Here is a 25,717-nt window from a genome sequence, read left to right as displayed (position 1 = left end):
CACTCTTACTCTCCATACCACCCATCTACTAAACTAATGAAATTATTTTAATAATCTTAGTTTAAAAAATCTCCAACAGCATTGTGTAATTTAGCTGCCTTCTGATTTTTGCAGGTTTAGAGAAAGACACCCACCTCCAATTTCTATGTTATCACTTAAAAATGCAGAGCTTCCCACTAGCTGTTCAGAATCACTATCCTGATTTGTTTTCCCTATCCCAATGCATCTCACTCAGGGCCTGTCTACACTTATGACGCTGCAGCAGCATAGCTGTGCCAACAGCAATGAAGTTGCTAACAGCTTCTCCCGTTGGCATAGGTACTCCATCTCCCTTAGAGACAGCAGCTATGTTGACAGGAGAAGCCCTCCCATTGACATAGTGCTGTCTACACCAGGAGTTTGGCTGGTATTACTGTGTCACTTAGGGGTGTGGAAAATCCACATCCCTGGGCAACATACTGTAGTTATACTAACGTAAGTTTGTAGTGTAGACCCAGGGCTCAGTCTCCTTCCTACTCTTTAGGTCCTTAACAGTTTTCTGCCCAGTTTCTAGCCATACAGCACAGGTGATAGTCATCTTCCCTGAAGGCAGCCTGTCTTCAGTTCCATTAGAAACAATAGAAAGTGGCAGCCATTTTTACAAGGGACTGACTTACTGCCAGCTGAGGTTGTAGGGAATGGTGGCCATCTTGACTGAAGGCAGCCTGTAGCATCAGCCCTATTGAAATTAATGGAAGTTTGAGCCATAATGAATAAGGTAAAAGTTGGCAAGATTACTATCAGAAAACAGAAGATCATGGAAGGCTGGATTAAGGTACAGGCACTGTAGGCACATGCCTGTGGCCCCAGATCCTTGAATCATGATGCCATCAGAATCTAAGCTTCTGTTTAAAAATGAAAGCAGTTTTCTAGCCTTCATGACCCATAACTGAAGCCAGGATGTCTACACAAGGCTGAAAACAGCCTGAACAATGACTCTGTGAGTGATGAATTGCAATGTTGCTATCTTATCACAAGTCTTGTCATATTTGATTGGTTTTTGAAAGCCCCAAGTTCTGGAGTCATGTTATTTCATAAAAATAGCAGTTTTCATTTAGTTTAATCTATGTTTCCAGCCCTTGTGGTTGGAGAAAAGTTTGAATATGTGACCCCAGTGCACCATAATGGCTCAGAAACCAGACAGCCCCATTTTTAATCTCACGATTTTTAAGACAGTCTTGTGACTTTTTATTTAAAAACATGACTCATGATTTTTGAGCATTTAAGGTTGGCAATACCGAACTGCATCATAATGAAGTGTTAATTGCAAGACTTATTGCTTTGGCAGTGGGGGTAGGAGAAAGAAAGACAACACCACCACCTCAGCAGAGTTTTCAGAGGAGGGGAGGACAAAAACATGCAGTGGGCTCAGCTTATGTGCCTAACCAGATACACTGGTGGCTAGGGTTATCATAATGTTGCCAATTTCTTTAGCATGAGGGCAGGAGAGGGCCCCTGCTTCTATACTGTGTTCCTGAGGTGAGAGGGGAAAGACAGCTGGAACTTCTGGGAGAAGGGAAACCCTGCTAACACCGCTCTAGGCTGATTTCATCAGCCCTGAGATCATGAGACTCTTTAAAAACAAAGAAAACAAACCAACCTATTAGCACGAGACTCATAATGCAATCCCAAGCATTCTCCCCACAGTACTGAGCATGATCATATACACAATCAAGTTACCCTGGAATTATTACCAGTCCCTGACAGCACTGCACATGACCATCTTCAGGAAAACACATTTCTAGCATGCATGGTTGTCATATTATAGTTTAACAATGGCTGTTCACATTTTTTTCTTCCTCCATACCTTTATTTTTACCTTAGAACAGCCAGGTGCATAGGGTTTCAGGACTGCAGTGTCAACTCAACCCACCCTGGTTCAGAGGTTCTAAACCTGAACAAAGCTGCTGAAGTTTTGCTGACTCATTCTCTTGAGGTCTTTAACCCATGATTTGAGGACTTCAATAACTCAGACATAGGTTAGGGGTTTGTTACAGGAGTGGGTGGGTGAAATTCTGTGGCCTGCATTGCGCAGGAAGTCAGACTAGACGATCATAATGGTCCCTTCTGACCTTGAGTCTATGAGTCTATAAAGTAACTCATTAACTCCACTCTGGATATACAGGAGGGAAGAACAGATCTCAAGAGGAAAGTAGTGAGCTAAGGGAAACCTGGTGTTGCCCACTCTTGTGATATTTGGCATTTTTCTTAAAGCTCTAGGGCCTGAAGTCATGTAATTACAGGAAAAAAATCATATTCTTGGATTTGGGGGGAGGGAGGGAGAGGAGAGGCTTTAAGTCAATTTATAGCCCTCATGGCTGCCAAGCAACACTTGGAAAGGCTGAAAGACTAGAAGGCAAATAAAAAGAGCCCAACATTTCTTAAAATATCATGATTTTTGAATGTTTGGGGTTGGCAATATTGGCAAGTAAGCAGTATCTTCTATCCATATATCTATACCTCATTTATTTCTCTCCTGCCTCTGGCACACAGCCACACTCTGCCAATTCTCCTTAGAAAGAGAAAATAATCTTTCCTTATGGCTTTTCTACAAGGGGAGTTAATTCTGTGTTGGAACGCCCTTATTCCATAATAAGAATGCTTTAATCCAAATTAGCATAATCCATTTCAGATGTGGATTAAGATAATTTAGAATAAAGCACTCATTCCAGAATAAATCCATTCCCTCACAGAGTTAATCTGGAATATGTATTCTGCTTTAAATTCACACCCTACCTTAATCCAAATTAACTTCCCTGTGTAGACGAATCCTAAAATTCTGGGGGGGGCTTTATGACAGTTTGCTTAAATCATGGTTTTGAGACTATTTAATGATATTAGATCTCTATTTCTTGCATATTTGCTCTCTCCTTCTGCTCTCGCTGACAAGAAGTAGTACACTGCAATTAGAAAGTCAGAGTTATTTTCGTAAATGCTTAGAACATGGGAAAAATAGATCGCTTTGGAGAGCTGGATTAAGGTAAACTGAAGCCATAGGCCTAATGGAAATAGAGGGTTTAGATCTCCAACTTCTGTAGCTGTGTGTTTGGTTCCCTCCACCCCCCCTTATGTCATCCTGCACCTCCAAGTCTTTTTTTGTCTCTCTGCTGTTTGCTTTCGGGGAGAAGACACCTTACCTACAGTTGGCCAATAAAGCCTGCAAGTCTGAAGAAATAAGTCAGTTTGAATACAAGTTCCGCCTGATCAATGCACTCTTTGAGGATGGCAACTTTGAGTGGTCTGCTGCATGGGGCCTATGGGGACGTTAGGTATGAGGCTTGATTGCTTAAAAGTAGTGAAGGTGGCTTTCCTTGTTTGTGTCTGTTTTTGATATACAGACTGCTTATTTAACAAGCACAGATTCAAATCCTATATTGCTAGAATAAAGATGCTGTGTGGTTTATGTATATTATAAACTTTCACAGCGTGGTTGTGTATCTTAATTAAGTTTTAATACTGGAGATCTAATACAAAAGCATTAAATAGTACAATTTGTATTGATAATTTGCATCCCCTTGCACTCTTGCTCTATAAATTTGTCTTCAGATTTCCAGAACATATGAGAGTGTTATACTTCTTTCTTCTTAATAAGGAAATTATATACCCATAATTATTTTATCAGAATCCTCTCATTTCAGCCACTCAACAAAAAAAGCTTCCATAATATAAACATAATTCCACCTGTCAGGAAGCAAGAGACAAAAAGATTAAGAGCCATGCTCTGTCCCCTCCCCCTTCAATCATTTAAAAAGCAAATGAAATGCAAAGAGAATTACAGGAAATATATAAATCAGCTTGTGTATGCATGTATAGACAACCAGTGGTCATATAAGAAGTGGGAAAGAAGATGATGACAGACATGATTACCAGTATTTTATTTTCCCTTGTATCTCCCTTCCTGTCCCATTCTACAAAAGATTCCATATAGAAAGCAGAAATAATGAACAGGAGAAACAAATCAGAGGGAAGGGATAGCTCAGTGGTTTGAGCATTGGCCTGCTAAACCCAGGGTTGTGAGTTCAATCTTTGAGGGGGCCACTTAGGGATCTGGGGCAAAAAAAAATTGGTCCTGCTAGTGTAGGCAGGGGCCTGGACTCAATGACCTTTCAAGGTCCCTTCCAGTTCTAGGAGATTGGTATATCTCCAATTATTACTTATTACTAGATTTTACTTAAAAGTCAGCAAGAAGAGATGCATGGGTCAAAGCAGTTTTGCCAGATGAGTGTAGTCAGAGTGAGGTGAGGACCATGCAATGGCCCTGCATAATGGATGCCAATATAGCTTCAGCTATCCCCACACAAGAAGTGGCTATCTTTTAAGTACACTGTTGAGAACGGATGTTAGGGAGTCTTTGTTTATCTAATTATAGTGACAGTCTTTAACCCACTATGTTACAATTGCTTTAAATTGTTTTGCCCATCAAACAAAACATGCCTTCATTTTCAAAAATGCTAGATTCAATTTAATAACCAATTTACTTCTCAGACTATGAAGTTTCCAGTGCATGGCTTTTACTGGGCAAGTGGGTACTGAGGGAAAGCATATAAAATTAAAATTGGGATATTGCCACAACTTCTGTGATATCAGAAAACTCTGAACTCAGGCGTAGGCTCTTGACTTTTCATGAGAGCAACCAAGTAGGACTAGATATAGGATTAAATTATGCTAGACATCTTTATTTACAGGATGTATAGCAGAATCTAGGCTCCATCCTGCATTTATGTACATACATAATTTTACTTTTGTGAGCAGTCCCATTGGGATGGGGCACCAATTTTGAACAGATATGGATAAATTAAAAGGAAAGAAGCACAACATAAGCCTACATACACAAACTGCAATCAAGTCTTTCTTAGGACAAACTTTCAGTACTTTTAGCCTGCATGGAAACAGAACTGTGAGTGAAACAGATCATCTGTATGTTTCCCTTAATTTGAATTAAACTCTGGGACTACATTTTTCACTAGAAGAACACAGTTTTCCATTTGTTCTTAGCTCAGTTATTCTGGGGCCAAATTCATTTGGTGTTACCCCATAAAGTTATTCCCAGGAAGAATTTTTACTTTTTTTCTTGGCAGATTATGCAGGTGATTGATATCCCTCTCATCCCATTTTGTTGAATGTTTGACTTCAAGTAATGTGCAAGATATGCATGAGTGCCTACTACTTTTTTTTGTTTACACCCATTCCAGTATCTGATCACTTGCCTATAACAAATTACATACCCTTCCATTAATTTCAGATCAATCCACTTGAAAGAAAGTCATATATTAAAGAAAATGAAATTAGACAATCAAACCTGATTTGTCTACAGCATGTTCAAAGACATTCATATGCGGTTCATTCCATCAGTGTGAGACTACAAAAGTAAAACCCATCCAAATAATAACGTGTCTGGGCATGAGATGTACTTTTGCTCTACTTGCTGTGAAAGTGTACTAAATGCACCACACAATTTTGAATGGACTCTGTGAAAAACTTCATAAAAGAAAAACTATTATAAAATGTGTTCTCACAAGGTGCTTTTATACAGATATAAACATAAATAAAAATAAAATTCTATATATTTAACTTCATTTTTTTTTCTTTTTTCAAAATAATCATGATAAACTTGAAACTGAAGGCAAGCTATTCTGATATGCTTACAAAAGTTAATTCAGGAGAGCCCATTACAACAGTTAGACCAGCAGACTCATTTAGCATATAATTAAAATTTGTAATATAGTTTGGACCAACTCTCTCTCTGTGATTGGGTTAACGCTCATATATATGGAACTGCTCACCAGGAATGACTGACTACGATAGTTCTTCAGGAAAGAATAAACCATGCTCCTAGGATGTTAGGCGGATGGGCTTTATATACCCTTTAGCCATATATATATACACACACACACACACACACACACACACACACACACCCTGGTTACGGTCTGGTCTACAATTACAAATGGGGAGTATATCTTAACTAGGTTAAGGGTCAACCATGGCATGACTGGGTCCTGTCACTCTCCTAACTGTGGAGATGGGCACTACACACTCAGGCACAAACTCCTTGATTATGGAAGTTTTCAAATATTATTTCCTGTGACTATGTATAAGAGTGCTAGGATGTTTCATTACATTTATTTCTGTTACCAATGAAAAATGGTGCCCTTGCTTTCTTCAACTTGTTTTTCTTTTGCCTTCCACAAAAGCACCCATTGTCTCCAGCAGTTGCACATGGTGGCAAATAAGCAGCCAGCTTGAGAGTTAGTTTTAGATTGCTTGCACTCTGATACTCTAGCATAGTTTTTCTCCACTTGGGAAGATGCAACTAGTTGTAAAACAGTAGACTGTTGATCCCAGAGATCCAGAACCACCTTCTCCTATGAGCAATGAGTTGTCTTTCCTCTGCTTATCTGTCCTGCTTCTTTGTGCTAATGTTCTCCCTCGAAGGATCTGCCTGCTTAATTTACTAGCCTTTACTACATCTTCCCTTTTATAAATGGGTGGGACTTCTCCTGGGATAGTTAAGCCTATCCATCCAGGTTCTAAAATGGCCCCAATCACTTAAACATCTGAGCTTTTCACAAACATTAATGAATTTATCTTTACAATACCTCTATGAGGAAGAAAAATGTACCTTCATTTTAGAGAGGAGGAACCTGAAACACAGATTAAGGGACTTGGCTACACTCACATGGGAAATCTATGGCTGAGCTGGAAACAGAAGCCAAACCTCCAGAGTACCAATCCAATTCTCTATCACATCATTGGCTGTTGAAATAATTTTATGTTACTGCCTACTTTGTGCAGCTGGCAAGAGAAGCTTTGTTGCTTCAGCTGAAAGAATCTAGGCTCCAATCCGGCAAGGAGAACCATTTGGGCAGACCCCTATGTCAACACCAAGCCCTCATGAGTTCAGTAGGACACTGCAGGGATTCAGGAGTTTCCTTTCATGGATATCCTGCAGATTCAAAGCCTAGATTGTCTGGGAAAGCTATGAAATGTTAATTTTAAATTAGAATTTTTTCAACTGAAACATTCTTTTTTTTTTTGGTTCTGCGTGTTAAGAAATTATCTTTAGCTACTAGCCTAATATTGTCCAATTTCTGCTTGGGGCCTGTACTAAAACCCTATAAGGGTTTTCTTAGGATTTTTGTTAACCTCAGACAGGAGCAGAATCTGTGTTAGCCAATTCTTCTCTCTCTCTCTATTGCACACATGAGCACACACACACATACATACACACAAAAACAGCAAATAAACTCTTAAATTTCCACATTCCACTTTAAACTACAAAATGTACATCCATCTTCCACAGCTGTACAATGCCTGGGCAGCCTGTAGTTGATTTTCCATCAGTCTGACACATCTGCCATTGTAAGAATCCTGGAGGAGCAATTACTGTTCCATTGCTGTGATTGACAATGAGAGAACTACAGCCCTGACCGTCCAGTCCCCAAAGGTTACCTATAGTTTAACTTTTGTTTATGGTAAATTTCAGAAGACCATCTCCACCCTATCATAGATAATTGGTAAGCTATGTTTTATAGAAGTACTTTGATTACAGAACAGTACAAACAAGTTTGTATAATTGCCAGGTAGCATAATGAGGAGAAGATGATGCAATTACTTACATTTGGACAAGACCTGCTGCGGACTATTAGACCTTCAAAATTAATATTTGTCTTGTTGCTGTCCTTAGGTTCTCTTGATTCTTTTCAGGTTAAATAAGGTAGAATTAATATGTGATATCTATGGAAGTCTTTTCTTACTTGTGGATAATATATCAGTGTGAAAATGGGAATTTATTAGATTACGGTTAATCATAAACTTCTGTATAATTTAAATATTTCTCTGTTCATGTATGTTAGTGGTGATGCTCAGTATTATACCAAATCACTTTCTAGGTTATAAATATAGATCTAAGTTCTTTCTATGTTACAGGTCAATAGTGCAGGTAAGTTTATCAGAAATTATGGTTACTAATTTTGACTTTTGTAATTTTGCCAGTGTTTACTTTTAAATGTTTTATCCCAATACATGCTATACATGTATTTCTTAATAGATTTAATTATATAAATAAAATAGACCTGTATTGGTTTAAAAAAAAATACATATAAGAATGGCCAGACTGGGTCAGACCAAAGGTCCATCTAGCCCAGTATCCTGTCTTCTGACAGTGGTCAATGCCAGGTGCCCCAAGGGAATGATCAGAACAGGTAATCATCAAGTGATCCATCCTCTGTTGCCTACTCCCAGCTTCTGGCAAACAGAGGCTAGGGCCACCATACTTTCCCATCCTGACTAGCAGCCATTGATGGACTTATCCTAAATGAATTTATCTAGTTCTATTTTGAACCCTGTTATAGTGTGTCCTTCACAAGATCCTCTGGCAAAGAGTTCCACAGGTTGACTGTGCGTTGTATAAAGAAACACTTATTTTTTTTCTTTTAAACCTACTGCCTATTAATTTCATTTGGGGACCCCTAGTTTTTGTGTTAAGAGAAGGAGTAAATAACACTTCCTTATTTACTGTCACCACATCCATCATGATTTTATAGACTATCAGATCCCCACCTTAGTCATCTCTTTTCCAAGATGAGAAGTCCCAATTTTATTAATCTCTCCTCAAATGGAAACTGTTCCATACCCCTAATCAATTTTGTTGCCCTTTTCTGAACCTTTTCCAATTCCAATATATGTTTTTGAGATGAGGCGATGACACGTGCATGCAGTATTTAAGATGTGGGAGTACCATGGAATTATTGAGTGCCAATAGTGTATTTTCTGTTTTAATATCTATCCCTTTTTCTTAATGATTCCCAACATTCCGTTTGCTTTATTGACTGCCGCTGCACATTGAGGGGATGTTTTCAGAGAACTATCCATGACTCCAAGATGTCTCTCGAGTGGTAATAGCTAATTTAAATCCCATCATTTTATATGTATAGTTGGGATTATGTTTTCCAATGTGTATTACTTTGCATTTATCAACATTGAATTTCATCTGTCATTTTGTTGCCCAGTCACCCAGTTTTGTAAGATCACTTTGTAGCTCTTCGCAGTCTGCTTTGGACTTAACTCTCGAGTAGTTTTGTATCAGCTACAAATGTTGCCACCTCATGGTTTACCCCTTTTTCCAGATTGTTTATAAATACGTTGAACAGTACTGGTCACAATACAGACCCCTGGGGGACACCACTATTTACCTATCTCCATTCTGAAAACTGACAGTTTATTCCTACCGTTTGTTTCCTATCTTTAAACCAGTTATCAATCCATAAGAGGGAAGGTCCTCCCTCTTATCCCATGACAGCTTATTTTGCTTAAGAGCCTTTGGTGGTGGACCTTGTCAAAGGCTTTCTGAAAATATAAATACCTATATTCACTGGATCCCCCTTATCCACATGCTTGTTGACCCCCTCAAAGATTTCTAGTAGATTGGCGAGGCATGATTTCCCTTTACAAAAACCATGTTGACTCTTCCCCAACTAATTAAGTTCATCTATGTTTCTCACAATTCTGTTCTTTACTATAGTTTCAACCAGTTTGCCTCGTACTGAAGTCATTCATACTGGCCTGTAATTGCCAGCATCACCTATGGAGCCCTTTCTAAAAATTGGTGTAACACTATTTATCCTCCAGTCATTCAGTACAGAAGCTGATTTACAAACCACAGTTGTTAGTTCTGCATGATACATGATATTGAATGTTGATTCTATTTTTGTAAACAACCAAGTAGTTCTATAGCATTACAAACAATTTCATATTCAATAGCTTTGTTTAAAAGTGTGTACATTTTAAATGAAATGTTACTCAATATTTAATTTAAAATGTCTTTAAAACTTTACTATATTTTAATTTAACAAATTAGCCTCAAAACTTTTATGGAACCATTCACATATTATACTATCGCTTTGTAATCTAATTTTTTAATGCACCTACCCATTTATTTTTCTTGTTTTTTCTGAGGAGTAGGCTTGGTAAAGAGGAGCACAAGATATAGTCATAAATCACCAGAAAGGGAAAGACCACCATGCATTACTTTACAACACCACAGAATGTGCATTCTTGACTAGCTAGGAGGAAAAAAAGCAATGCAACCTCAGTTGGGTGTTCATGAAAGAAGTGGGGGGATAATTTTAAAGTTACACATGGAGTAGGACATAACATGGACCACCACAGTGATATGCGAAAGCTCATCCAGAACTAAGCATGAAATGCTGTGGGAGGAAGTGTCACACTTGGTTTTCTTCACAGGAAAAAGGCAGCAAAATGTCAAACAGAAGTGGTTTTGTCTCCATGGTGGCAAAATGTAACCTGCCATTTACAAATGGGAGGAGATAGCCTATGGTTTATAAAGAAGTACTACATAAATTAGATACTCTAAATAGAATGATGCTTGACAAGAGGGATAACAAAAGCTACTTACCATGTTTGGGAAGTAGTTGGCATATTATATCTAGCAAACAAAAAGATTATATTGTAAATATCTTTGTACACGCAAGAAGGGTAAGTAGAAAAAATCAAAGATGACATACTGGTTTATTAGTGTGGGATTCATGGAAGAAAATGTGATAGAGCCATGCCACTTATAAACAAACACCAAGGATGAAATTGCGGTTCCACTCCAGTCAATGTGAGTTTTGTTATTTACTTCAAAGGGGCCAACAGAGAGAGAACCCAGGATCTTCAGCTTCAAAAACAGAAGCCCCTACCCAGTTGAGCCAAAAAAATAAACTCCTTAGCTTAAATATGTAACAAGTTCTTAGCTTGCATGTGGACCAACCACTAGAAGGAAAGAGAAAGTCAGTCAGTCTGTACTCTGCTCCTTATTACACAAATCTCATATTGAACTTTTCGGTGACTGGTTCTATCACTAATAACAAGCCATGGTACTTGCTACAAATAGGACACTAGCTAGGACTTAAGATGATCATTACTTAACAAGGAGCATTATATACTCAGGGTCTCTTTTTACAAGCACTTGATTAGCTTCTTTGAGGTCTCCCATTGCTCCTCCACCCTTCTGGATGAAGTTTCTGATGATCTTCAGGGTTTATTCTGCTTTCACCTATTCAAATACACTGACAGCGATCTGAAAAAACACTTCTTATTTAATCATGCAGTCCTGAATACTATATCTTAAACTGGCTTTAAAAATTAGCATTTCCCAACAATGGAGCTTTATTCATTGTTAGTTTGGGGTTTTTTTTTTTTTTTTGGAGGGGTGGCCAGTGGGAGCTGCATTTGGCCGAACCTGTGGACGTGGCAGGTAAACAAGCTGACCCGGCCCACCAGGGTGCTTACCGTGGCGAGCCACGTGCCAAAGGTTGCCAGGGTGCTTACCAGCCCGCCAGGGTGCTTACCGTGGTGAGCCACGTGCCAAAGGTTGCCAGGGTGCTTACTAGCCCGCCAGGGTGCTTACTGTGGCGAGCCACGTGCCAAAGGTTGCTGGCCCCTGCACTACAGTAAGGAAGCTGAAAACTGAACCACACCAGCTTGTATCTCTATTTTCTGCTTTTCTAACCATTACAGTAAAACAATGAACTGTTTTAATGCAAAACACTCAAAATGTTATTTCAAGGCAGAAAGGCTACATTGTGTAAATAACATATCTGAAATATTAATACTTCATAGATTTATATTAACCAAATATATTTGGTCATATTTAAAATACCTGTTCTACTTTGAAATTTAAGTTTTCAAATAGTTTGTTTGCAATTGTGCAATAATAAATGTTAATTAAGGATATGTTCAGCTATCACCTTCTTTGTCTCCTTTTATTTATGGATTAGGATAAAGTCATATAATGCAAAAATGGCACTCATTCTCAACACAGATGTGTTCCCTCTATGTATTCAGTCATGTCCACTGCCTTTAATGACAAAAACGTTTTTATGTTTTACTCCTCTTAGCACTGCACAGCCAACACTATCACAAGAAAATGAATTATATTTTAATCTGTCCTACATATCATTCACAGCATTGTTAACTAACTTCTAGTCTCAGGGTGAAAGTCTGTCATACCCAGATTAACCACACTGGATTACAACTGAAGTAAGAGGGTGTAAAAGAAGCAAGAATTTGGGGAGGGGGGAGAAGGAGGTTATGCTGATGTAAATGAAGGAGGAATTTGGCCTGCAGACTCTTTATTAAAGGTGATGATGCATAAAACAGAAAATGCAGTGTAACAGGCCACGACTTGCCACCGTGGCACCTCCTGCTGGCCATCCTAGGAATTAGCTTTCGACCCTTCCAGTCCACCTTCAGCTAGTGATGTCATGCCTGCTGTCACTTCTGTCTCCACTCTTTGGACCCACGTCACTCCCTGGACCACAGCATCCACTTCTGGGCATGGTCCTCTGGCTGTGCCCCCACTCTGGTATCTCCCCCTTCTGGGGGACAGGCAGTCCTTGGCTCGCCACAGTGGCCAACTGCAGACCAAGGTCCAGCCCCCTGCCTCAGGGGCAAACTGCAGTCTGCATACACTCTCCTCATTGGCAAGTGGGGCCAAGGGGGGGGAGGACCTCGGGTCCGCCCACTACTCCGGGTCCTGACCCTGGGACCCTATAGCCGGCAGCCACATGCTGCCCCTCCTTCAACTCTGCTGTCTCCACCACTTCCTCGCAGCCCTAGCACCTTCTCTGTCCTTGTATCTGGACCTCAGTCTGGCAGCCGTCAGCCTAAAGCTTTCTCCTGCTCTGCTGACCCTCCCAGCACTGCTCTGTCCATGGTGCTCCCACCTTCTAAGTGGCCAGTCCTCCCCCCTCACCCTTCAGGGAGTGACTCCCTCGTTCTGCTCAGCAGCCCCTTCTTATATGGGCCAGCCTGGCCCTAATTGGCTGTTCCAGTAAAGCTTCCCCTGATTGGCTGGACTATAAGCCTTTTCCTCATTGGCTGCCTCCTGCACAGCCTCCCCAGGGTGGATTTAACCCCTTACCTACCAGTGAGGGGCAGCTGCCCCATCAAATGCAGCTAGATTTATTATCCCAACCTGAGTCTGCAGTGCATGCTGTTAGAACCATCTTTTTATTTGTGGATTGTGAAGGTTTCATAGGGAAATAATTGAGACCAACTTAAAACCCTACCACTAGGCACTTTATGAGAGCATCACTCTTTGGAATGGAGCCACATTTTTTCCCTCTGAACAATTAACAATACTGCACAACTCCATAAAGAATTGTAGTAAAAAGTGGCTAGCAGACAAGTTGTACAAAATAGTGTATGCTAAATAAAAATGAAATTCACTGAGTTTCAACCACACATGCTTTTTAAAATTTTTGTTTGAGACTAGAAATATCAGTAAAGTAAAAGTTAAGCTACCTCTTTCAACCTGATTTTCCTGCATTGAGTACTCAGTGGAGCTGTCGTAATATTCATGGGTGAATAAAACAATTTATAGTGAAACTCTTGCCTAGAACAGAGGAAGGTTGCATCACAGGGACATAGTAGGAAGAAGAGTGATCATTTAGTGGTTTCACTTCAAGGACCTGGGTGGATAATCAGCAAGGGCTATAATTTATCATGGCAGTGTAATGTACAAGAGCCTCAGGACAGCCAGTAAAGCAGCAACCACCCAAGAAAGCAGAAAAAGCTGTTCTCCCAGGCCAAGATGTTAAAACAAGTCTGCATGCATTTACACACATGATTGTATGCACCTAATTTATTCATGCAAATACCAGGCATGCATGTGGGTAATCAAAGATCAGGTATTTGCATGTATAAATATACAGGTCAGGTACCTAAAATAGTTATGTATACCTGGATTAAAGGTACAAACACAATGCACTTTGAAAATCTGGATGTTATTTTTAATATGATCTAGGCCTCTGTGATGCATTTTGAATTGGCAACAATACTTCAAGCTTTTCTTCAGCATTGAAAATTCCACAAAGTGGAAAAAGGTAGTTCTGGGTCTGGTTTACATTTCTTTCTAGAAGAACCTCAAGTAACATGTGACCTTGAAAGTGAATAGCATAGTACACAAGTGTTTATAGTTCAAATTGTTAGGAATGTTGTTCTCAACCCTGAACAGAAGGCTTTAACTACACACTTGCTGAAGAGTAGGGGCTTCTTCACATCACAAGTCTAGCAGTTTTTCTAAAAATACTATTATTATTTATAGTTGGAATGGGAATGGCTTCAGCTCTAACTTTTTTCCCTAGTGAGGTTCCATAACCATGTTGTCTCATCCACATTACAAACAAAACAATATATTAGAACCCAGACAATCTATTTATGTGGCACATGTGCTCTGGCACACTTCAGACAGAGAGCTGACATTTCAAGTTCTGAGAGGAGTCTGAATATGATATTTAAAATTTAGCCTAGTGATACATGCTAAGAAATTGACTCTGATTTCACTCACAAGGGTATGAATGATGAGTAGCCACTAAAGTTCATGGTCTGGATTCTCCAATCTGGATGAGCTCTACTTCATGTAGGACCTGTGGGGAATGCAAAGGAATCTGTGCTTGACTGCATCTTGTGCTTCCTGCAAAAGCTCCCTGGGAGCCAGTCTAGCAGTGGAATAGCATAACAGGGTTATGCCCCCTACACTGGGCACAGGGATTGTATAGAGAATGAAAATCAAAATCAGATTCAGACCCACAGGGCCTGAATCAAACCTATGGAAGTTAACAGAAATACTCCTATTGGCTTTAGATTAGGCCAAAATGTATTTACTCGTGCAAAAACAAAAAAGTACAAATAAACAAACCTCCATTTTCACCACAAACTGAGTAGTCACAAGTCCCAACACCTGCTTTGAATGTGCAAATATAGAACTTTTCCCATGCAAGGAACTGTATATGCAAAGTCAGACTTTTCTGATGTGGCCCTTAAGGCTTTCCCTTTGTCCATTGAATCATTCCTCAGACACTCACTCTCTGCTTTGCCTACAACTGCCTTTAGCAATTTCAGTTTCATTCCTTCTGTGAAACAGGCAATAAATCACATCCATGGTATTGAGTGAAAAATAAATCACCAACTTTGTAAACCAACTACAAGTTTGTGAAAGTATTTTAAAAGGTGTTCTTTAAAAGGCAATATTTGGGGATGTGGTTTGTGTGTGTTGTTCATTAATAAAGGCCATCTTCAGTGGAACTACTCACAGGCTTAAAAAAAAAGGAATGTACTTAAATGCTTTATTGAATTAAAGCATAAGTTTTCTTTTCCTTATTTTCAATTTAAGTGCAACCTTAACTTTGATTTTCCTGGATGCTTTGTACATACCATTTAAAAAGGGATTTTATTACTTAATAAATTATATACATTGTGGCAAGGCAGCTCCTTCACCTCATCAACCTCCATGGTTCTCCCTCTGGCAGCTGAGGTGGGGAAGGGAAGAGAAGAAGGCACCTAGAGTAAATCATGCCTACTATGGAGGTTTTTAATTCTTGGCTTTGGTTGATTTCTTTCAATATTTAGTAGGTAGGACTCAGGCTAGGCCTGAGTACTTTTAAGCAAAAAAAGTGAAAAGAAACACCCCTCCATAAAAAAAAAAATCCACAATTCATCACAAAAGAAATACACTTCCTTGCCTCCTGCCCCAGGCATTGTCTCATTACACTAGCTTCTTGCCAAACAAAAGTAAACTTGATTCTTTTTCCTATAGGTAGGAAAATAGACTTCTATCTGTGAAAAGCCTTGTCTCCCTGCAATCACTAATACTTCTCCAGCTTGTTTCTCATTCTTTCTTCCTCTGGCTCACCAGAAGAGGGATTTTTAAAGGTCACCAGCAACCCTTGCTTGGACTCAGGTGTGTCTAATTAACCAGAGGTTACCACTTTTCAGTTCATAGGGAAAAGAGCCTTCACCATTTAGGGGCTGATATGCCTGCCTTCCTCCACTCTCTTACCACTGTCCGGTCTGACTTTCTCATGTCATTTACAATCTAAATGTTTTTAAGGTGAAGATAATTGTCTAGGAATTTCCTGATTTTGTAAGCCCTAAGAAAATGTTGATGAGCATTATTAGTTTCAACAAATTGAATGTATTTGTGGAATATTAATGCGTTGTAAACCACTAGCCAGAGTCACTGCTCATCTTCTAACTTCTGCAGAATTCCCTGATGGCTTCAAATTCCAAACAATTTCTTGCAGTAGCTATAACCTCCACAAAGACACCTACTATGCATAATCTCCCATTTTCCCAAGAGTTCCTGAAGTTCCCACTCTTAGTGCTTCCTCTGGAGAACATCTGCAACCCATATATCTATCAATATAGATAAGGGGCTTAATTTCCCATTACCCTATTCCTCATGTAATCATTTACACTAGTACAAAGAACAATCTGAATGGCACTATTTTATATCGACTTTGCTCTGGTATAAATGATTACACAAGAAAATGAAAAAATCAGGCTTTAGGAAATGCACAATTTGCTGCTGGAGACTCATTAAATTCCATTTGATACAATTTGTGGACTTCACAGCCTTTTCACAGGGTTGGTCTCCCACACAGCCTCCTTGGTGCAAGACAGAGCCCTGAATCACTCTAGTCTCTGGTCCTCAGACCCAGGAAATCAACAGCATGGGTCCAGGCATAGGGGAGACAGATGTCCAGTTGTGTACACCTCTTCAAGAGCTATCAGAAATAAAAATATAAATAAACCCACACAACCTAACAAGGCCACAGCAGCTTTCCCTTTCCTTCAAGGAGCTTCTAGCAGGCTACATGAGTGTTCACTGCTAATAGGCCCAAAGTAACCAATCTGCATCAGCCCCAGCTTTCCCTCAGGAGGCAGCAGTTGTTCAAGCAATCTCTGCTCTTAGCCAAACCTTTTCCAGGCACTAAGGACTAAAGATATGCTCTCCTCCTAGCTTTAACACCAGTTGAGCTCGTTCTCCTCCTTTTAAGCCCTCCTCAGGGCCTGACAGCTGAAGGTGACTCACTGAAGGTGCAGCAGGATGGAGCTTATTTGGCCCAGAGCAGTTCTGAGATTTGTACATCCACCACACACGGCCATTGATTTTTCATGCATCTGGATAAATGACTTGGATTAACTTCAAAATTAACCTACTTAATTCTCCCAAAACATGAAAAGGCACAATTCTTATTGTGGAAGACAATACAATTTATGAAATTTAAATAAAACGCATACGCTGTTCTTGCACAATGAGGCAACAACAAAACGTTAAGAAAGATTTCCAAAAGTAGACTTACTTGATTTTTCAAGCAGTCATATCCCACTATCAACTTGCCCAACTAACCGCAAAAATTAAATGAAAAAACATTCTCCTTTTTCTGAAAAATTTACATGAGAAAATCATTTCTGGTGTATTCATTTTGTTTTAATGGAGTTAGAAGGAGCAAAACGGGTGTTATAATGGTAAGCGGTTGCTCACAATTTGAAGTCTGAAGAAAGTAGCTTCTCTTGATGCAATATACATTTGTCATGGGGCTGTTTTCATCCACCACTTTTGGAACTGAAAGATGAATGATATACGCTCTAATTTACCATAAGGTAGTACTACGTCTGAACATTGTTTTTATGTCTGGATATGCAATTGTTTATCTCGTTTACCTGTCTTTTAACATTTACTTTTATTTCTCTAACTCCCAAAGGTAAGAATTGAGTGTTCATTTCTGTAGAAATTAAGTATTTGAGAAATAAAAGGGGTAGGCTCAGTAACATAGAATACTGTATGCAAAAAGTCTAGCTGTTCAAGTACTTGCCTTCTATCTGTCACTTGATTTGCCCTAATAATCCACTAAGGTGAGTACTAGATGTCTGTATATACAATAATATTTGCCAATTAATTCAGCAGTAATTATATATTTCTTTTGACCCCTACCTGCAGCTGGTAGAGATTTTTCACCCTAAATATATTCTGCGACTCTAAGTAATTCACAAAGTAGAAAATTGAGTTTAAAAAAGGAAGTATGAACAGCACCAACGTGTATCCTCACCTATTGTAAGATGTTCCAGAGGATCTTTCAAAGAGGATTTAACAAATCAACAGCACAATTATGATACATGGTGAATCCACACATTCTGTATTTTGCCATGATAATCAATCTTTTTGTACCATTGAGCAAACTGAGTTATAACACAGTGGGTGAGTTTTGCGCTAATTCTTGAAAGATCTCATGACTAATCCTGTGATGTCCATGAAAATATTATCAATTATCACTGGTGCATTTTTCTTTAAAAATTACATAAGAACTGCATTTCTATAAGCAGGTAGAATGCTTAAATACTTGGTGCTTTGCCTTAGGTTTCTCCATGCTATTCATAATAGTATCAAATGCCAGCAGGACAATGATCAAGCTACTCAAACAGTTGAATTGGAGGGTCACACTAAACAGTTAACACTTCTGGGTACTATGTAGGTTGAATTACCTGATAACTTCTCAGTTATTTAGGTGATATCAATGAATAACAAATGTTTAAGTCCAAGATCATGCAAACTGATCATGCTGGCAGACCCTTGCTCCGACCAAGTTCAGATCAGTGCCTTAATTTCTAACAGATGACCCTACAGCTCACTAATGGGGCTAGCTATTCAGAAATGAATATTTTTATTGTAAGTAATATTTTAGAAATTAATATGCTCAATGTTTCAACAGGTAATTAGGACTCTAGCAAATCTCTGAAACAGTATATATGTATGTGTCTGTATATACAACCTCTCTGCAATTCATTAGCATAGCAAGGTCATATGTTATTTCAGAGACTGGATTGCAAACCCAAGGAAAATCCAGAGGGGGTGTGGCAGGATTGCTAGAGGGAAAGAGTGCCATATTGGAGGTGGAGCCACAATGCAAACTGGTGTTGATTCTGGGCAGTGCTGCATCCAATAAGGAAGCTCGGGGAACCTGACATTATTTAGACAGGCCTGGAAATATGCCTCAGTTGCACAGGGACTTCTGCTGCCCCGGAGCAGCCCAGGATTGGGAGGGAGCACAGGCAGCTTAAAGATGCCTCAGCTCAGCATCTTCCCCTGAGCTGCATATTCACTGCTGTGCCTCTTAAAGATACAACTCAGAATCTCATCCTCCATATCTGTATATATCCGTTCATGTAACTTTAATATTACCTCTCTGCCAATATTGCCAGTAAAATCTGATTGGTCTGATGTTTGAGGGAGGTGGACACAAGAGATACAAAATGGCTGAAGGGAATTCATGTTAAAGAAAAAGTTAATAATTTTTATAGAGAAGATGATTATATAGTGTTATCCTGAATGTTATTTGCCACCACAATTATAAGAAAAATCACAGTGCTTCAGGATGCTTTATTTTTACTACAGTAAAATACAAGAAAAAAATGTGGCTACTGTACAGCTGATTATAATCTCGGGTGACAGTATTGGGACTGCAAGGGAAGAGCAATATATACCTGCTGACCTGAGCACTCACTCATGAGTGGAATGCCAGACAAGAAAGCAGTAAGAGTTTGAACAAGCCATGGTGAATATAAGGAACTAGTCATGTAAAATTCTGAGCATCTTCAACTCTGTTTGAAGTCAATACTAGTTGAAGGTGCCCAGAGATTCCCAGCAGGAATTTTGCACATCCCAAGATCAGTCTTTAATAGACTGGTAACATTGAACTCAACTAATATTAAATACATGGAGTAGGCTTAACCTCTCTCCCTATGCACAGTTAACTCACCCTGACATCCATGAAATTACTTTATGCATAAAAAAAAACACTTCTCAAGTCTCTTTGTAAATTAAAATGGTAAAGCCTACCATATGCATTCAATAGTAATACAAGCCATGCTACCTAATAGCTAAGAACAAAGGAAACCTGGAAGTAGCCTAGCAATGGCTTAATACCTGGCTCCTCAACCCCAGGGCATTTAACCCAGTGGCAACTCATCTGAGTACAGTAAGCACCTCTTGCATAGTTTGTCATATTTACATGGTCTGACAGTTCTATTTAAGAAATTGATTTGGTTTTCTTCTCTGACTAAGAGAACTATTTTAAGATTTATATTAATTTATTTTATTATATGCATGCCTGTAAGCCCAATACAGAAGGTATACTGGTCTGCTCTACTGAATGCATGAGGTTCAAGTCTCCATTCACAGGTGGTCAGGACTGAGTGGATTTATAGAGTAGTGAGATGAAAGAAGGATAAATCTAGTGGAAGCAGGCAGGGATGGCTCCAGGCACCGGCGCAGCAAGCGGGGAAGGCGCGCGACTGGCAGATCACCCGCAGAAACGTCGCTGAAGGCTGCCTGACTGCCGTGCTTGGGGCAGCAAAAAACGTAGAGCCGCCACTGGAAGCAGGTCTGGAAGTGGAGTAGATTCACTGGGAAGCTGGGATAGAAAAACGTTTTAGGAAGTCTCCAAAGCTCTCTCTTGTCTTACATCAAAAGGAGGCTTTGGATGAGAGGATCTGCATGAATAGTCTTCTATGAAGGATCACCCTTAGCCTATTCATAATATCACTTTAAAAGACTAATGGGTGCTGTTATTCTATGGTAGTCCCTATGAACCAACCAAGATTGGGGCCACACTGTGTCAGGCAGCTACAAAGAACAACACACAGCCCCTTCCCCGAGAGCTTCCAATCTAATTACGTGGGTAGACCTACTACCAGGACAGCAACAAAGCTTTAGGGAGCAAAGGAATGGCCTGCTGTTCCCCACTGGGAGAAATCTTTGGCTGTACAGAGATTACTAGACAGTTTCCCCTCCAGCAACAGACTTTTCATGGGGGACCACTTATGGAGCCCTCTTCAGGCAAAATGAAGGGAGCTCATCTCCTGACAGAAATTAAACTACTATTACCCCACCACAGACACACACATAGCTGGATGAGAAATACAGATATACAACACAATACAACACCAATGTTACTTAATTATTATTTTGTATTGCTGAGGACATTAAGATACTACTGCCAAATGAAATTTGGAAGATGCTTTTCTGTGCCTCAGTAAGGTAGCAGTGACACTCTGATTTTAAACAAGACACTGTACATTCAAGAGCACAGTGAAGCATGACTATAGAGGACACTTTCTGATCTCAAAAAGGCTGAATGCCATAACTTATTCTACCATAGTTCAAATTAATAAAATAGATAAAAATGTCTTTTTCAATAAATATTCTATGCTAAGTGTTAAATTTGTGAAATGAGTGTGTTAAAATTACATAGTAACATTCACTCAGTCTACATAGATGCCTCCTTTTCACAATAATATTAGTATGCCCTACAGTACAGTAACTCCTCACCTAACGTTGTAGTTGTGTTCCTGAAAAATGCAACTTTAAGTAAAACGATGTTAAGCAAATCTAATTTCCCCATAAGAATTAATGTAAATGAGGGGTTTAGGTTCCAGGGAAATTTTTCATCAGACAAAAGACTATTTTACACACACACACACACACACACACACACACACACTCTCAGAGACGTAATTAGGGATTTTTGTGCCTGAGGCAAGGGAGAGGGGTGGCACATCTGGCTCTTCAGCGGCGTGATGGCAATTCGGCGGCAAGTCCTTCCCTCCAAGAGGGACTGAGGGACCCGCCGCCGAATTTCCACCAAGGAGCCAGACGAGCCACTCCTCTCCCTTGCCAACAACCGGCGGCAATGCGATGGCAGGTCCCTCAGTCCCTCTCGGAGGGAAAGATTTGCTGCTGAATTGCCACCGAATGAGAGACTTTCTGCGCCCCTCACTTTCCACGCCCGAGGCAAGTGCCTCCTTCACCTTGCCCTCATTACAGCACTGCACACAGTATAAGTTTTAAACAAATAATTTAATACTGGTACACAGTGATGATGATTGTGAAGCTTGATTGAGGTGGAGGAGTCAGAGGGTGGGACATTTCCCTTACTGTTAAATGATGAACTAGCAATTGCCTGAGCCCTCAATAGTTAACTCTCTCACTCTACAATGCAGCAGGAATGGAGGGAGGTATGTGAATTTTCCCTTTAAGTACACTGCCTTGTTAATTAGATCAGCTTGCTAAGATCACAGCTGCTGCAAGCTCCCTCTGTCCTGAGCCCTGGTTTGTCCACCCTGGTTCCAAGCCCCCACCAGCTAGCTGCAACAGGCTGCTCTTCCTGCAAGCCATGGACAAAGCAGGCAGCTGCCAAACGGCATTAGAAGGGAGCATTAGACAACTTTAAACAAGCATGCTCCGTAATTGATCAGCAACGTAACCATGAAACAATGTTAACCGGGACAACTTTAAGTGAGGAGTTACTGTACTTGAGTAATCACTGATTAATTTGGGTTCCAAGTACACTGGATTATAAATTGCTTTTTTCTTGTCCATTTATGTATAATTTATCTACCACTCACATCAGTTATTGCAATTAAACTACAAATGTTTTATTTATAATTAAAATTCAGATCCCAAGGAAGTACAGGTTTAGCAATCACCTCCCTTCTTGTTCCCTGTGAACCTTGTAGTTTGTTTATGCATTTTTATGAGCAGATTGTCTCTAATCCCCCATGAATGTGATTATTTTAGGATAACCACAGCCTCTAAAACTGTTTTACAGGTATTACAGAAAGGACTTTGTGGTGGAAAATATGTTTGGATATTATGCTGGAGAAAATGAAGCTGGTGTTTAAATGCTTAATATCTCTTTTAGCTCAGTTCACATTTATCAAACTGCCCCTTTTGGAATGGTCACTGTCAGCCAGAAAATCACATTAAGTTCAAGAACAGCTGTAATTAGCAGTGTCAGTCAAAATGGGAGAATAATAGGGACATTAACACAATAACATGTTGATGTATGAAGAAGCTAAGTTCTTGTTGCCTAAAGGTAATGTTTTAGTCGAAAAAGAATAATTGCCAACTACTTCAAAGTGCTATAGTGAATTAAGTTTTTTTATAGCATAATTAGAGCAAAAATCAAGATGTGGATGTGCTGGATTCCAAATTGGCTATTTTCTGCTTGCGATGCTTGGAATTTGCAAATGTCCGCTGTTATGCATTGTGCCTTATTATTCTCAGGCACCATATATCATGTTGCACCATGTCATGTCATTATGCTAAATGACATAAAAGCTACCCAGTCTACCCCAAGATATCACAGTGCTAGACATGTAGACAAAAGAAAATTTTTTTTCTTTGTACAAGAGTTAAACAAAATAAACAATTTGTAACGGTTGTGTTTGTTTTTAAATGTAAAGGCTGCTTAACTACCCTGTAGGATGGAACTGCTGTTTGTTGCCCTGATCTCATTGCCAGTTATGGGTCTGGGGGATAAAAACATGGGCTGGAGTTTTCAAAGGGACAAAGGGAGTTGAGCATCCAGTCACCAATTTAAGTTGATGAGAGTTGAAGGACTAATTTCATTATGCAGCTTTGAAAACCCCAAATTCAGAGTTGTAATTTATGACCATGACACTTTAAAAGTGTTCCTGAAAAGAAAAGTAACAAATGCATGGTTGCAAATCTGAAGGTAGAAGACAATTCTGATGAAAGTGAACATGAAATGGTAGATTTCATGTTTTTAAGGAAAAGAAGGAGTGATAGCTGCAGAATAGGAACAATAAACTTAAAAAAAGAATTGGCACGTAATATCTTATGGGACAAATCATCTCAGGGAAAAAAGAGGTCAGAAGAGTTGATAGTTTCTCAGAGAGGATATTAAAGGCAAAACTGCAAATTATCACAATGCAAGGAAAAGATAGGAAGACTAGTAAGAAGCCAATATGGCTCCATCAGGAGCCTTTTAATGACTAAAAAATAAAAAAACAAATTCCTAATGATTAGCACAAAAGAATAGCACAAACATGCAGGGACAAAATCAGACTAAGACACAAAATGAATTTCACCTAGCAAGGAACATAAAAGGCAATAAGAAGAGGTTCTATAAGTACATTAGGTCCAAAAGAAAGACTAAGGAAAGTGTGGGTCCACTACTTAGCAAGGAAGGAGAGCTAATAACAGATGACATCAAGATGGCTGAGGTGCTTACTGTCTATTTTGCTTGCCACCTTGAACCTTTAGTCACTAAAAAGGTTCATGGTGGCAAGATACTTAAGAAAAATTAATATTAATATCAAGGGGGAAGGAACACAAACCAGAATAGGACAAGCTTAGGTTAAAGCATATTCAGTTAAGCTGGATGTAGTCAAGTAAGCAGGACCTGATAATACTCATCCTCAGATACTTAAGGAACTAGCTGAAGCAATTTTGGAACAATTAACAATTATCTTTGAGAACTAGTGGAGAATAGATGAGATCCCAGAGGACCAGAGAAGGGCAAACACAGTACCTATCTTTAAAAAAAGGGAAGAAAGATGACCCAGAGAATTATAGACTATTCAGCTTACCTTAATACCTGGAAAGATACTGGAACAAATTATAAAACAATCAATTTGTAAGCACCTAGAAGAGAATAGGGTTATAAGTAATACTGAACATGGATTTGTTATGAAAAAATCACACCAAGCCAACCTAATTTCCTTCTTTGACACAATTAATGGGCTAGTGGATAGAGGTGAAGCTGTAGACATGCTATATCTTGAATTTATTAAGGGCTTTGACACAGTCCCACGTGACATTCTCAGCAGCAAACTAGGGAAATCTGATCTAGATTAAATAGTCATGCTATGGATGCACAACTGGTTGAAAGATCATACTCAAAGGGTAGTTATCAATGGTTCACTGTGAAACTGGGAGGATGTATCTAGTAGGGTCCCCCGGGGTCAGTCCTGTATTAGTCAATATTTTCATTAGAGACTGGGATAATGGAGTAGAGAATATGCGTATAAAATCTGAGGATGACACTAAAACAGGGCAGGTTACAAATACTTTGGAGTACAGGGCTAGAATTCAAAACAACCTTGGTAAATTTGAGAGTTGGTCTGAAATCAACAAGATGAAATTCAATAATGACAAGTCCAAAGTACTGTGCTAACAAGTTAAAATCAAATGCATAAATACAAAATGGGGACTAACTGGCTAGGCAGTAGTACTGTTGAAAAGGCTCCAGGAGTTAGAGTAGATCACAAATTGAATATGAGCCAACAATGTGATGTAGTTGGAAAAAGGCTAATATCATTCTGGACCATATTAACAGGAGGGTCAGATGTAAGCAGCACTGCCTCTATTTCTGTGTGCTACACTTTAGGAAAGATTTGGACAAACTGGAAAGAGTCCAGATGAGAGCTACAAAAATGATAAAAGGTTTAGAAAAAAAATAACCGATGAGGAAAAGTTAAAAGACAGGGTATGTTTAATCTTGAGAAAAGAAGATTGTTATCAGGTCCCGCACCAATCTTCAAATATATTAAGAGCTGTTATAAACAGGATGGTTATCAGTTGTTCTCCAGGCCCACTGAAAGTAAGACAAGAAGTAGGCAGCTTAATCTGAAAGAAGGGAACTTTAGGTTAAATATTATGGAAAATTTTCTAACTATAAGAATAGTTAAGCACTTAAAGAGCCTTCCAGGGGAAGTTGTAGAATCCCTTTCTGACAGATATGGAAATTACCTGCAATCTTTGGGACATCTCGCTGTATTAAATTTATGTATCATTCTGAGCCATAGCTTGTATGTAATTCCATGGAGGAGGATGACCGCAGTTCCTCCAGGAACTAGGAACAATGAGGGGTGATTAGGTCAATTCACTCAGGCTTTAATACCTCCAGATTAGTACCCCCACCTGGGGAGGATTCTCCAGAGATCAACAGAGAAATAAAGGACTTTTGGAAAAATAGCCCTGAGTTTAAAGTGACTCAGGGCCCTCTTTCTGACCTAGCAAACA

The 25,717-nt window shown here is 39.4% G+C and overlaps 1 long non-coding RNA gene across 3 annotated transcripts in view; it reads right to left on the bottom strand.

Annotated features, from left to right (window-relative positions):
- LOC120400664 overlaps positions 1–25,717 on the bottom strand; it is a 277,814-nt gene that overhangs the window by 10,504 nt on the left and 241,593 nt on the right. Inside the window, exons 1-2 of one of the 3 annotated variants that reach the window (XR_005595966.1) lie at positions 14,396–14,479; positions 10,457–10,486 (exon numbers count right to left, since the gene is read on the bottom strand). The exons of 1 other annotated variant lie outside the window; for it this stretch is intronic. This is a non-coding gene — a long non-coding RNA (uncharacterized LOC120400664). Of the gene's footprint in view, positions 1–10,456; positions 10,487–14,395; positions 14,480–25,717 lie in introns of those variants that run through there. One more of the 3 variants, XR_005595965.1, reaches the window with a different exon arrangement.

Source organism: Mauremys reevesii, linkage group 1, assembly GCF_016161935.1.
Source record: "Mauremys reevesii isolate NIE-2019 linkage group 1, ASM1616193v1, whole genome shotgun sequence".
Taxonomy (NCBI): Eukaryota; Metazoa; Chordata; order Testudines; family Geoemydidae; genus Mauremys; species Mauremys reevesii.
The sequence above is the reverse complement of the archived record's forward strand: the minus strand, read 5'-3'. Positions and strand labels throughout refer to the sequence as shown.